The sequence below is a fragment of the Orcinus orca genome, chromosome 19 (genome assembly GCF_937001465.1).
Source record: "Orcinus orca chromosome 19, mOrcOrc1.1, whole genome shotgun sequence".
In the NCBI taxonomy this organism is placed as follows: domain Eukaryota; kingdom Metazoa; phylum Chordata; class Mammalia; order Artiodactyla; family Delphinidae; genus Orcinus; species Orcinus orca.
The window spans coordinates 58,979,052-58,992,676 of NC_064577.1; the positions used below are offsets into that span (position 1 = coordinate 58,979,052).

The 13,625-nt window shown below is 40.1% G+C and overlaps 2 pseudogenes; one reads left to right on the forward strand and one right to left on the reverse strand.

The window, feature by feature from the left end:
* The window catches only part of LOC125962028 (RAD52 motif-containing protein 1-like), a 131,251-nt pseudogene that overhangs the window by 35,161 nt on the left and 82,465 nt on the right, over nt 1-13,625 (reverse strand).
* The window catches only part of LOC101288790 (RAD52 motif-containing protein 1-like), a 31,397-nt pseudogene that overhangs the window by 1,587 nt on the left and 16,185 nt on the right, over nt 1-13,625 (forward strand).

Sequence of the window (13,625 nt, forward strand, 5' to 3'; positions counted from 1 at the left end):
TCAATATGCCATCCAATTTTACTTCCCCAGAATGAACATTTCATTATGTGCCTCCATTCAGCCACCATTCCTTTTTCAAGGACCTTTTCACTTCCTCTGAATAAGTGAGTGAGGCTTAGATTTCCCAGACCTTTCACTTTATAATTGTGTGTCTTCTCTGATTGGCTTCTTGCTCTGGCTACTTCCTACTGACCTTGCTGCTTATTCTCACCCATATTTCTTTACTCACTAATTTCACCTTTATTGAATCTGAGAACTCTCCTCAGATGTGACTCCAGGTACACTACCTCCCACTTCTGTACCCTGTTTAACACCCTCTTCAATCCTGGCTGTACTCCCTGGGATTGAAATGATTTTGTGTCAGACATTCCTTAATTTGCGGACCCTGCAACCATTTCACATAACCACTCAGATATTACAGATGATCCTGGAAAGATTATGAAACAGTTACGTGGTATCAGTTGTGAGTAATGAATTCTTTTCTTATATTGGACATTAAGACCATTGCATAAGCTTAGGTTCTGAGATTTTCACAGCATAAAGCCCATCACTAATAAAATAATGAAGAAAAATTTCTACAAGTCACTGTAGTGTTGAGAGGAAAGGACATTCGTATTAGATTTCTTTATTTAATGCAGAGCCTTAGTTTAGTACCCACACCCCCGAAATTGTTATCTACTTTAATTATGCGTTCTTTTTAAATTTTATTTATTTATTTATTTGGTTGCACCGGGTCTTAGTTGCAGCAGGCAGGCTCCTTTCGTTGTGGCTCACAGCCTCCTTAACTGTGGCGTATGAACTCTTAGTTTCAGCATGCATGTGAGACCTAGTTCCTTGACTAGGGATTGAACCCGGGCCCCCTGCATTGGGAGCATGGAGTCTTAACCACTGCAGCAGCAGGGAAGTTCCAAATCTGTGTTCTTTAACTCATTGGCAGGTATACATATTTCTTATCTTTTTTCCCCTGCATTTTTAAAAAATACAGAAAAGAGAATAACTTCTTAAAATAAAATGAAGGAAAGGCCTAATGTATCTGAGTTTTTCTCAGTAGCATGAAGGGAAATGTTTGCCAGCAAGAACTGTGGCAAGGTTATCCCAGATGTCAGCTGTCTCTACTACTCAGGAGCTCAGAGCCCTTCTGAAGCTTCATAATTGTCCAGGACAGCTCCATTATGACTCAACATACAGAGCCTAGCCTCCCATGTGACACTCAATATTTAAAAATTAGTCTTCATTTCTCCTTCCCAGCAAGTAGCTTCAGTTGGAGAAAGTAATTTCATTTTCTTATGTGCCCATTCATTCACTCAGTCACCAGACCATCACTCCTCTATTATATGCCAAGATCTATGCTTGTTTCTGGTAATAAGGAAAGAATAATATATGGTTCCTTCAAGCACTTAAGGAGTTCATAAACTAGTGACAGAGGAAGATGCACAAACAAATCAATAAAGAAGTAACAATGCTTTCACTTTATTTGTATTATTTGAATTTTATGACTATATTTATATACTACACCCTGTTCAAAGTGGAAATAGACATTTAAGAAAGAACTAGTGATGTAAAAAATCCACAGTAATATGTAAATGACTTAGGGAGTTAAGACTGGAAATATTTGCACTTTCAAAGAAGCTTGTTAATGCAGATGAACCTCTAATTCTTTTGGTTACTTTATTTACATTTATAGACGTATATGTCTTCCCTCTTCTAACAGGCATTAGTAACATGGGGAGGGGGTGCTACAGATTAAGGTCCTAATTCAGTGGCAGGCCCATCTTATCTCCTCTTCAGGTCATATTCTCAAGCAGGAGCTACAGGATGAGACAACTAAAACAGTTCACTTCCTTTGCTTACCCCCAGCCCCATAATAGGCTTCTGCTGGGCTTCTTTGGTTGCTTTCATCATCACTTTCACCACCAGAGGTCAGGGAACCTTCCGGTTAATCAGGGGCCCTGGAAATGATGCAGAAAGTACTGACTTAAAAGTAATAAATAACATTTATTTAGGGCTCACTGTGAACTCATTGCTTAAAATGTCCTACTTAATCTTCACAACCACTCTATGAAATTGGTATTGATAAATCTCAGGTATATCCAAAATAAGTCTCTATGTAGGGTTGTGATAATTTTAGGTCTTTTATGTCTTTAGGTTCATTTTGGCACTAGACATAAGACGGTTGAACATAATACACTTGCCCTAAACAGCTCCAGATGCCAAGAATTGTCAAATTACTACTTTGGTTTCCATGGGTGGTCAAAAAGGATCATCAGGGTAAACTCTGTAGATTTTCTTTGACTAACCAGACTCCTTTCAACATTGAACTCCTAGACTTTAGAGAGAAGAATAGAACAGGGCTATGGGGAGGATGTGTGAGAGGCTTCCACATGGAAGTATCTGAGCATTGGCCTGCCACCTAGAATTAGTGATAATCTCAATGACTTGGATGGTGGTGTTCATAGTTTTCTCCAGTATTTGTATGGTATATAATAAAAAATAGTTGTCCATATCTAGTCATTCATTTGCAAGTCTCACTTGATTTTGAAGCTATAGAATACCTAAACTATTACCTGGGATTGCTGGAGTTTATTTTTTATTTATAACAACAGAATATGTTGAAGTCTAGGCTTTAATTCAAAATCCTAAGAGCTTCAGGATATTTCTAACCTTGAAGAAAGGGAAAATGAAGATATTGTGACATGACTTCCGAAGCAAAGCCTGAAGTTCTTCTGTGATTAGGGGTGGTGTTCCCCTCCCATGAGTGCAGGAGTTCTGGAGGTGGCATGGCTGAGGAACCTTTGGATAAGTTGGAGGAAGGTATGTGTGTGTGTGCCCAGGTGAGGGAGTGGGATTTCTCTTTTTTCCTTTCTTTCTGAAACTCAACTTTTCAAACATCATCACCTTTGCTAAGCAACTAAAACCCTGGGCAAAATTTTTCTGCCTGACAATATAGGTTTTTATCTTAGGCAATACCTGACACCACCATAAACTTTAGAATTTTAGAACTGACTGACTGCCAAGAAGCTTAGGAGGAGGGAAAATTAGTTAGGTTTTTTTTTGGTTAATAATTTGTGCTAAATAGTCCTTCAAATACAGATGTCTTCTGGCCTTCAGTTATCCCAAAAAAATCATTGTCTAAAGATTGAAATAGATGACTTCCGGGAAGATAGTGGAAGAGTAAGATGTGGAGATCACCTTCCTCCCCACAGATACACCAGAAATACATCTACACGTGGAACAACTCCTACAGAACACCTACTGAACACTGGCAGAAGACCTCAGACCTCCAAAAAGGCAAGAAACCTCCCCACGTACCTGGGTAGGGCAAAAGAAAAAAGAATAAACAGAGACAAAAGGATAGGGACAGGACTTGCACCAGTGGGAGGGAGCTGTGAAGGAGGAAAGGTTTCCACACACTAGGAAGCCCCTTCGTGAGCAGAGACTGCGAGTGGCAGAGCAGGGGAGCTTCGGAGCCGCAGAGCAGAGGACAGCAACAGGAGTGTGGAGGGCAAAGCGGATAGATTCCCGCATAGAGGATCGGTGCCGACCGGCACTCACCAGCCCAAGAGGCTTGTCTGCTCCCCCGCCGCAGCGAGCGGGGCTGGGAGCTGAGGCTCGGGCTTCGGTCGGAGCGCAGGGAGAGGACTGGTGTTGGCGGCGTGAACACAGCCTGAAGGGGGTTAGTGCGCCACGGCTGGCTGGGAGGGAGTCCATGGAAAAGTCTGGACCTGCCGAAGAGGCTAGAGACTTTTTCTTCGCTCTTTGTTTCCTGATGCGCGAGGAGAGGGGATTAAGAACGCTGCTTAAAGGAGTTCCAGAGGCGGGCGCGAGCCGAGGCTAAAAGCGCGGACCCCAGAGACAGACATGAGACGGTAAGGCTGCTGCTGCCGCCACCAAGAAGCCTGTGTGTGAGCACAGGTCACTATCCACACCCCCCTTCCTGGGAGCCTGTGCAGCCCGCCACTGCCAGGGTCCCATGATCCAGGAACAACTCCCCTGGGAGAATGCATGGCGTGCCTCAGGCTGGTGCAACGTCATGCCGGCCTCTGCCGCCGCAGGCTTGCCCTGCACTCCGTGACCCTCCCTACCCCCCGGCATGAGTGAGCCAGAGCCTCCGAATCAACGGCTCCTTTAACCCCATCCTGTCTGAGCAAAGAACAGACGCCCTCCGGAGATCTACACGCAGAGGCGGGGCCAAATCCAAAGCTGAGCCCCTGGGAGCTGTGACAACAAAGAAGAGAAAGGGAAATCTCTCCCAGCAGCCTCAGTAGCAGCGGATTAAAGCTCCACAATCAACTTGATGTACCCTGCATCTGTGGAACACATGAATAGACAAAGAATCATCCCAAATTAAGGAGGTGGACTTTGAGAGCAGGATTTATTATTTTTTCCCCTTTTCCTTTTTTGTGACTGTGTATGTGTATGCTTCTGTGTGAGATTTTGTCTGTATAGCTTTGCTTCCACCATTTTCCTAGGGTTCTATCCATCTGTTTTTGTTTCTTTTAAATTTTTCCTTTATAATTATTTTTTTTAAATAACTTTATTTTATTTTACTTTATCTTCATTCTTTCTTTCTTTCCTTCCCTCCTTTAGACAACGAATCATCCAAATTGAGGAGATGGACTTTGAGAGCAGGATTTATGATTTTTTTCCCCCTTTTCCTCTATTTGTGAGTGTGTATGTGTATGCTTCTGTGTGAGATTTTGTCTGTATAGCTTTGCTTCCACCATTTGTTCCAGGGTTCAATCCATCCGTTTTTTTTCCCACTTAGTAATTATTTAGTTTATTTTAATAATATTATTGTATTTTATCTTAATTTATTTTATTTATCATCTTATTTTCCATCCTTCCCTCCTTCTTTCCTTCCTTCCTTCCTCCCTCCCTCCCTCCCGCCCTCCCTCCCTCCCTTCTTTCTTTCTTTCTTTCTACTTCTACTAATTCTTTCTTTCTACTTTTTCTCCCTTTTCTTCTGAGCCGTGTGGATGAAAGGCTCTTGGTGCTCCAGCCAGGAGTTAGTGCTGTGCCTCTGAGGTGGGAGAGCCAACTTCAGGACACTGGTCCACAAGAGACCTCCCAGCTGCACATAATATCAAATGGTGAAAATCTCCCAGAGAACTCCATCTCAACACAAGCACCCAGCTTTACTCAACGACCAGCAAGCTACAGTGCTGGACACCCTATGCCAAACAACTAGCAAGACAGGAACACAACACCACCCATTAGCAGAGAGGCTGCCCAAAATCATAATAAGTCGACAGACACCCCAAAACAAACCACAAGACGTGGACCTGCCCACCAGAAAGACAAGATCCAGCCTCATCCACCAGAACACAGGCACTACTCCCCTCCACCAGGAAGCCTACACAACCCACGGAACCAACATTAGCCACTGGGGACAGACACCAAAAACAACAGGAACTACGAACCTGTAGACTGCAAAAAGGAGACCCCAAACACAGTAAGATAAGCAAAATGAGAAGACAGAAAAACACACTGCAGATGAAGGAGCAAGATAAAAACTCACCAGACCTAACAAATGAAGAGGAAATAGGCAGTCTACCTGAAAAAAAATCAGAATAATGGTAGTAAAGATGATCCAAAATCTTGGAAATAGAATAGACAAAATACAAGAAACGTTTAACAAAGACCTAAAAGAACTAAAGATGAAACAAACAACAATGAACAACACAATAAATGAAATTAAAAATTCTCTAGATGGGATCAATAACAGAATAACTGAGGCAGAAGAACGGAAAAGTGACCTGGAAGATAAAATAGTGGAAATAACTACTGGAGAGCAGAATAAAGAAAAAAGAATGAAAAGAACTGAGGACAGTCTTAGAGAGCTCTGGGACAACATTAAACACACCAACATTCGAATTATAGGGGTTCCAGAAGAAGAAGAGAAAAAGAAAGGGACTGAGAAAATATTTGAAGAGATTATAGTTGAAAACTTCCCTAATATGGGAAAGGAAATAGTTAATCAAATCCAGGAAGCACAGAGAGTCCCATACAGGATAAATCCAAGGAGAAATATGCCAAGACACATATTAATCAAACTGTCAAAAATTAAATACAAAGAAAGCATATTAAAAGCAGCAAGGGAAAAACAACAAATAACACACAAGGGAATCCCCATAAGGTTAACAGCTGATCTTTCAGCAGAAACTCTGCAAGCCAGAAGGGAGTGGCAGGATATATAGAAAGGGAAGAAGGAGAAAAACCTGCAACCAAGATTACTCTACCCAGCAAGGATCTCATTCATATTTGATGGAGAAATTAAAACCTTTACAGACAAGCAAAATCTCAAAGAGTTCAGCACCACCAAACCAGCTCCACAACAACTGCTAAAGGAACATCTCTAGGGAAGAAACACAAGAGGAGGAAAAGACCTACAATAATGAAAACAAAACAATTAATAAAATGGGAATAGGAACATACATGTCAATAATTACCTTAAATGCTCCCACCAAAAGACACAGATTGGCTGAATGGATACAAAAACAAAAGCCATATATATGCTGCCTACAAGAGACCCACTTCAGACCTAGGGACACATACAGACTGAAAGTGAGGGGATGGAAAAAGTTATTCCATGCAAATGGAAACCAAAAGAAAGCTGGAGTAGCAATTCTCATATCAGACAAAACAGACTTTAAAATAAAGACTATTAGAAGAGACAAAGAACACTACATAATGATAAAGGGATCGATCCAAGAAGATATAACAATTGTAAATATTTATGCACCCAACATAGGAGCACCTCAATACATAAGGCAAATACTAACAGCCATAAAAGGAGAAATCGACAGTAACACATTCATAGTAGGGGACTTTAACACCCCACTTTCAGCAATGGACAGATCATCCAAAATGAAAATAAATAAGGAAACACAAGCTTTAAATGATACATTAAACAAGATGGACTTAATTGATATTTATAGGACATTCCATCCAAAAACAACAGAATACACATTTTTCTCTAGTGCTCACAGAACATTCTCCAGGATAGATTATATCTTGGGTCACAAATCAAGCCTTGGTAAATTTAAGAAAATTGAAATTGTATCAAGTATCTTTTCCAAACACAACGATATGAGACTAGATATCAATTACAGGAAAAGATCTGTAGAAAATACAAACACATGGAGGCTAAACAATACACTACTTAATAACGAAGTGATCACTGAAGAAATCAAGGAGGAATTCAAAGTATAACTAGACAAAAATGACAGTGGAGACAAGACGACCCAAAATCTATGGGATGCAGCAAAAGCAGTTCTAAGAGGGAAGTTTATAGCAATACAATCCTACCTTAAGAAACATGACACATCTCGAATAAACAACCTAACCTTGCACCTAAAGCAATTAGAGAAAGAAGAAGAAAAAACCCCAAAGTTAGCAGAAGGAAAGAAATCATAAAAATCAGATCAGAAATAAATGAAAAAGACATGAAGGAAACGATAGCAAAGATCAATAAAACTAAAAGCTGGTTCTTTGAGAAGATAAACAAAATTGATAAACCATTAGCTAGACTCATCAAGGAAAAAAGGGACAAGACTCAAATCAATAGAATTAGAAATGAAAAAGGAGAAGTAACAACTGACACTGCAGAAATACAAAAGATCATGAGAGTGTACTACAAGCAACTCTATGCCAATAAAATGGACAACCTGGAAGAAATGGACAAATTCTTAGAAATGCACAACCTGCCAAGACTGAATGAGGAAGAAATAGAAAATATGAACAGCCCAATCACAAGCACTGAAATTGAAACTGTGATTAAAAATCTTCCAACAAACAAAAGCCCAGGACCAGATGGCTTCACAGGTGAATTCTATGAAACATTTAGAGAAGAGCTAACACCTATCCTTCTCAAACTCTTCAAAAATATAGGAGAGGGAGGAACACTCCTAAACTCATTCTACGAGGCCACCATCACCCTGATACCAAAACCAGAAAAGGATGTCACAAAGAAAGAAACCTACAGGCCAATATCACTGATGAACATAGATGCAAAAATACTCAACAAAATACTAGCAAACAGAACCCAGCAGCACATTAAACGGATCATACACCATGATCAAGTGGGATTTATTCCAGGAATGCAAGGATTCTTCAATATATGCAAATCAATCAACATGATACACCATATTAACAAATTGAAGGAGAAAAACTATATGATCATCTCAATAGATGCAGAGAAAGCTTTTGACAAAATTCAACACCCATTTATGATAAAAAGCCTTCAGAAAGTAGGCATAGAGGGAACTTTCCTCAACATAATAAAGGCCATATATGACAAACACACAGGCAACATCATCCATATGGTAAAAAACTGAAAGCATTTCCACTAAGATCAGGAGAAAGACAAGGTTGCCCACTCTCAACACTGTTATTCAACATAGTTTTGGAAGTTTTAGCCACAGCAATCAGAGAAGAAAAGGAAATAAAAGGAATCCAAATTGGAAAAGAAGAAGTAAAGCTGTCATTGTTTGCAGATGACATGATACTATACATAGAGAATCCTAAAGATGCTACCAGAAAACTACTAGAGCTAATCAATGAATTTGGTAAAGTAGAAGGATACAAAATTAATGCACAGAAATCTCTGGCATTCCTATACACTAATGATGAAAAATCTGAAAGTGAAATCAAGAAAACACTCCCATTTACCATTGCAACAAAAAGAATAAAATATCTAGGAATAAACCTACCTAAGGAGACAAAAGACCTGTATGCAGAAAATTATAAGACACTGATGAAAGAAATTAAAGATGATACAAATAGATGGAGAGATATACCATGTTCTTGGATTGGAAGAATCAACATTGTGAAAATGACTCTACTACCCAAAGCAATCTACAGATTCAATGCAATCCCTATCAAACTACCAATGGCATTTTTCACAGAACTAGAACAAAAAATTTCACAATTTGTATGGAAACACAAAAGACCCAGAATAGCCAAAGCAATCTTGAGAACGAAAAATGGAGCTGGAGGAATCAGGCTCCCTGGCTTCAGACTATACTACAAAGCTACAGTAATCAAGACAGTATGGTACTGGCACAAAAACAGAAATATAGATCAATGGCACAGGATCGCAAGCCCAGAGATAAACACACGCACATATGGTCACCTTATCTTTGATAAAGGAGGCAGGAATATACAGTGGAGGAAGGACAGCCTCTTCAATAAGTGGTGCTAGAAAAACTTGACAGGTACATGTAAAAGTATGAGATTAGATCACTCCCTAACACCATACACAAAAATAAGCTCAAAATGGATTAAAGACCTAAATGTAAGGCCAGAAACTATCAAACTCTTAGAGGAAAACATAGGCAGAACACTCTATGACATAAATCACAACAAGGTCCTTTTTGACCCACCTTGTAGACAAATGGAAGTAAAAACAAAAATAAACAAATGGGACCTAATGAAACTTCAAAGCTTCTGCACAGTGAAGGAAACCATAAAGAAGACCAAAAGACAACCCTCAGAATGGGAGAAAATATTTGTAAATGAAGCAACTGACCAAGGATTAATGTCCAAAATTTATAAGCAGCTTATGCAGCTTAATAACAAAAAAACAAACAACCCAATCCAAAAATGGGCAGAAGACCTAAATAGACATTTCTCCAAAGAAGATATACAGACTGCCAACAGACACATGAAAGTATGCTCAACATCACTAATCATTAGAGAAATGCAAATCAAAGCTCCAATGAGATATCATCTCACACCAGTCAGAATGGCTGTCATCAGAAAATCTAGAAACAATAAATGCTGGAGAGGGTGTGGAGAGAAGGGAACCCTCTTGCACTGTTGGTAGGAATGTAAATTGATACAGCCACTGTGGAGAAAAGTATGGAGTTTCCTTGAAAAACTACAAATAGAAGTACCATATGACCCAGCAATCCCACTACTGGGCATATACCCTGAGAAAACCAAAATTCAAAAAAGTCATGTACCAAAATGTTCATTGCAGCTGTATTTACAATAGCCCAGAGATGGAAACAACCTAAGTGTCCATCATCGGATGAATGGATAAAGAAGATGTGGCACATATATACAATGGAATATTACTCAGCCATAAAAAGAAACGAAATTGAGCTATTTGTAATGAGGTGGATAGACCTAGAGTCTGTCATACAGAGTGAAGTAAGTCAGAAAGAGAGAGACAAATACCGTATGCTAACACATATATATGGAAGTTAAGAAAAAAGAATGTCATGAAGAACCTAGGGGTAAAACAGGAATAAAGACAGAGACTTACTAGAGAATGGACTTGAGGATATGGGGAGGGGAAAGGGTAAGCTGTGACAAAGCAAGAGAGAGGCATGGACATATATACACTACCAAACATAAGGTAGATAGCTAGTGGGAAGCAGCCTCATAGCACAGGGAGATCAGCTCTGTGCTTTGTGACCGCCTGGAGGGGTGGGATAGGGAGGGTGGGAGAGAGGAAGACGCAAGAGGGAAGAGATATGGGAACATATGTATATATATAACTGATTCATTTTTTTGTGAAGCAGAAGCTAACACACCATTGTAAAGCAATTATACTCCAATAAAAAATAATAAAAATAAAATAATGTTCCCCAAGCAAAAAAATAAATAAATAAATAAAATAAAATGATGTTAATGCTGTGGGTCCAGAGACCATACTCTGAGAACCACTGCTCTATACCATATTGCTCTCATTCCTCTTTTGGGTAAACCTGGAGACAACAAGACCAGCTTTGTTTCCAACAGCCACATCTCTTTTCAAAGATGCCAACTGAAGACACCAAATCAAGTATGTGACAGCCTGTGTTGAGTCTGAAGTTGACCTCATTGTTAGGAGTTTAAAGATACAGATACAACCCCAGTTACCACAGTGCTGACTCAAAGTGTAAGACACTTGAACTCACGTATCAGAGGGACATTCTCTGAGGCTGGCATGATCTCTGCCACCATGAGCTGAAATACAGTCACGGCCAACAGTATGGTCGCTCCCAGGGAGACCTTTTCACCAGAGGCTGCTGGGAGATAAAAACTCAAGGGAGCCAGAAAAGATATGAGGACACATGGGATGAGGAGGTTGACGATATAGAAAGAGAACCGCCACTTTAGAAGGAGAGTGAATGTCACCTCCGGGTAAGGCTCAGAGCAGCAGCCATAGGAGATCACATTCTTCACAGCAGGCATGCCATGCACCTCCCACTCTACATCTTTGATGAAGTCGGAGAGGTCTCTGCTGTCCAGGGCATTGAATATATCCACCTGATTGCCATTGTAGGTCCAGGAACCAAAGGTCAGGTTGCACTGCTGATTATCAAAGGGGAAGTAGGTGACATCCACCACACAGGAGCTTTTGGTGATGGCTGGTGCATCCCAGGTGATCAGCCCATCATACCGCAGGACCACATTGGTGTTCACAGGCTCAGAAGATTCATCATCAGCCCTGGAGGTGAGAGGAGGAAAATGAGAGCTGCTCTCCAGGACAACTCACCAAACTCCTTTCCCCCGATAGCTCACCGCCCTGTGCCCATCACTTCAGTGTCTTGGCAATGGATCACCATTCCTTGTCACCCTGGCTTGAAAGTATGGAATCAACTCTAATTTGCCCTTCTTCTCCATTTCCTGTGAATAGTTAGGGCTGAGTTCTCTTGGATTCTTTCTTTAAAGCATGTCTGCTTTATGTCCCTTCCTCTCCATTCCCAGTGCCACTCTCTTGGTCCAGGTATAATGATTCAAACATCCAGACAAAAAGTAAACGAGGCTAAAATCTAACAGGGGGCTCTGCTTACCTGATTTTGTTAACTGTGGACACAAGAATATTAAAGTAACTTTTTGTTGCTGTTGGAAAAAAAATATTGAAATAAACTCTTGTGTAAATGTTCAGTCCTTTGCCTTCTATAGAAGGGCCTGAGCAGAAAAAGTAAACGTAGATCCCTAGAAAGGGGATTCCTATTGGTACTGAGTTTTCTCTTAGAATCAATGGCACTTGGGCTTAGGGTTTTAAGTCAGAGGCAGGGCTGTTAGCGAATTGAGTGGAGGAGGCTCCACCATCCACCTGAGTGGGTGATGGTTGAGGAGAGGCCAGATCATCTGCACTACCACCAAATCTATCTCACTGTATGAATCCAGCCCTTTATGCCCAGGAGAGCAGGGTCTGTAGCCGTGTAGCCTCAGCTTGTCCATTTGAAATCTGTGAGTATTATGAAAGTTGTGCCACGTTCTTGGTTTGCATTTACCATCAAGTATTATAGGAACTTTGAGAATAGATCTGAGCAGTAAAATGTGCCATGCCAGGGTATACCTACAACAGAGACATTCAACCTCACCCCAGTGTTGTGCCTGCCCTTAATCACTAAGATAATGATCTAAGAATCACAGATGCATTTTTAGTTTTAAACATATAACCTAGAAATCAGTTATTCAGATAGGCATTTTAAATTCATCTTTTTTTGTTGGATTTAGGGTCATTATCATTCCTTATGAAAAGGAAGGTAACCCAGAAGCTTGCTATTCAGAAGGCTATGACAGATGCATTCCAGAAACTGCTGATAGTAGTTTTAGGTAAGACCTTTTTGATTGTCCTTGAAGTGCTTCAGTTTCAGTGAGCAAATAAACTTATTTGAAAAGTTAATTGGATGAAAATAATGGTTATCTAAAACATTGCATATTCTTTCATTCACCAGATGTTTTCACAGCAGCAGTCTTAAATTTGTTCTTTATGGCATTTATGAGAAAAACGACAGCAAATATTATTGTCCCCAGTGTTTAGATGTAGAATGACTTGCCTCAGTTCATACAGAATGTGTTTGATCCAGTTCTTCCTCAATTGCTTGCTTATCATATAGAATAGTGTAGTGATTATAAGTCTTGGACACCTGTGTTTGAGTCCTAACTTTGTGTCTTAGATTGTTTTGTTGCTGTTGTCGCAATTTTAGTTTTTTCTAGCCAGAGACATTTGAAGGTATTTAATATCTGTAAGCTGCAATTTCTTTATCTGCAAATAGGGTTAGTAATTCAGCTTACCACCAAATGGGGGATATTGTAAGAGTAAATGAAATGATGAATGTAAAAAGCTTAGAACTATGCCTGAAACATAGTAAGCAGACAATATATATTGACTATTATTAATATTATTGTTGTTTTTTTGTTGAAGAGTTTATTAGATTATGTTTTTGGAGTCAATTTAATTTCAGCTTCCATTTCTGATATATTGGGTGAATATGATTCTTATATAATAATCGGCTACGTTTTTGTGAGCCTTGAAAGTGGTCATGCTACTGAAGAGCGTTGATTGTGTTCCCTATCGAGTTATATAGCAGTGAGAATGTCACAGGCAGTGCCCAAAGGAAACTTTATGATTAGTAGATTCCCTGAAGAGAATTGCTCACCTGCTTCACAGCCCTGCAGGCTGAGAGACTGAGAAATCCTAGCTAAGTTGTCTGAGACCTTATTTGCTTGTAAGAGTTGACCCTGGATTGGTCTTGGCCTTCCAGCCTGGGCAATCCTTCCAAGGAAGTTTGACTTCCCTGGTCATCAGGCAAAATCTCCATCAGCTGTCAAATCTGGGTAACAACCTTTAAGAACCAAACTAAATGTCTGGGTTGTTTGTTCCTAATATGCCAAGGTAT